We start from the raw sequence: 1581 nt of genomic DNA, 5'->3' as shown, positions 1-1581 counted from the left end.
TGCCGCATACACCTCGGCTGTGTCAAACAGATTGATACCGTTCTCGTACGCCAGCGTCATCAGCTGCTCAGCTACCTGAGAGAAGACAGAGAGAGAGGAGAGACGGGGACAGATCACAGATGGAGAGAAAACAGCTGACAGCTGAGAGGGCATTATAGCTTTATGTTGTCTTCAGCAGTACAAAACTCAAATTGACATGGTTGTACTGTACTGCATCCTGTGCTGCTATTTAGTTACTGTACAGTAGAGGTTGTTCAAAGCTACACTTAAAGCATTCTGCAGAGCCGCTCATTGTGGCCCTAAATGTTTCACTGGATATGACAACGGACTTCATACTAACACCTATCATAAAACATGACTTAAATGCATACAATTACTATAACATACTGTACTTTGGGTGATATCAGAGTTTTTTTTCCAGGGTTTTAACGCTTTGCTGAAAAAGTGCTTGCATACAAAATGCTATTGTCCAGTAGTTTGTGAATAAATAAAGAGTAACAATCCATGAAAACCCTACCTCATCAGTTATTTGACCACCAAATGTCACCCATGTGCCTGAAAAGTGAATGTACAGGTAGTGTCAGAGCGACACATGCAGTATTATATACTGTAACAATGCTGCTCAGTGAATCCTAAACTAATTCAAATGTTTGATATTTATAAAAGACAGTGAGAGTACACATAGCACCATGTTTTACTCACCCAGCCCTAGACATGATACTCGTAAGCCCGATTTCCCAAGGTTCCTAAAAAAAATAGCAAACGCTTTAGATAAAATTAGATGCAATCGTGCTGATTATTAACAATCAATGATGGCTGTTGTATGTAATGTATAAATAAATGTACCGTGATAAATGTACCGTGATGCATAAATTGTACTTAATGTTTCAGACTGCTCTAAGGATGTTGTATTTTTGTCCTGTGGTCAGTAGCACAGCTATGAATAAATCTGAACTCGTTGTGTTTTCATTATGTGTAACCTGGGCCACCAGCTACATATGTACTGTAGCAGTCATTGTTTGTAACTCCCACTCAAACGCAGACAATAAAAAGAGAGAATGAAATCCAGCCTGGATACAGCACTACAGTACCTTCACCCCAATGAACCAATCAGAAGACCACCTGGGTCTTTTGTTCGATATATCTTGAGTTTGCAAAGAGCCAAGGTTACAGTGCTGAGCAATTACTATAAGACCACACACTCAAGGACACAGACTGCCTTCATAATTACAGCTATTCAGTGAGCTTTTGATTCTTATTTGAAGGACGAGAAGCAATTTATGACTGGCACAAAACAAAGATGTTGCTTTAAAAAATACCTTTTCATGGTTTACAAATAAAAAACGTTTAAAAACCTTTTAGGCGAGGACAGAAACGATTATGAAAAGGCACAACATTTCCCAGAAGAAATCAATCAAGAGTCATGAATTTATCCTTGAGAGACATTCCTACTGTATATCCTTCAGGGAAGTTATTCACTTTATTTTCACCACATACTGACAAAAATGTGTGATGGATTTATATGGTTTAATCATGTACATCAGTTCTACACAAATCAATTAGGTAAAAGAAACAGAATTG

At 38.1% G+C, this 1581-nt stretch overlaps 1 long non-coding RNA gene across 1 annotated transcript; it reads right to left on the bottom strand.

The window, feature by feature from the left end:
- LOC107580512 (uncharacterized) lies at positions 1–764 on the bottom strand. The gene is made up of 3 exons (XR_001608654.1): positions 703–764; positions 518–555; positions 1–75 (listed from the first exon to the last, which is right to left on the bottom strand). It is a non-coding gene; the product is annotated as an uncharacterized lncRNA (long non-coding RNA).
- Between the last annotated feature and the right edge of the window lie 817 nt (positions 765–1581).

Source organism: Sinocyclocheilus grahami, unplaced genomic scaffold (assembly GCF_001515645.1).
Source record: "Sinocyclocheilus grahami isolate Dianchi unplaced genomic scaffold, SAMN03320097.WGS_v1.1 scaffold35081.1, whole genome shotgun sequence".
Classification (NCBI taxonomy): Eukaryota; Metazoa; Chordata; class Actinopteri; order Cypriniformes; family Cyprinidae; genus Sinocyclocheilus; species Sinocyclocheilus grahami.
This window is presented reverse-complemented; position numbering and strand designations above follow the sequence as displayed.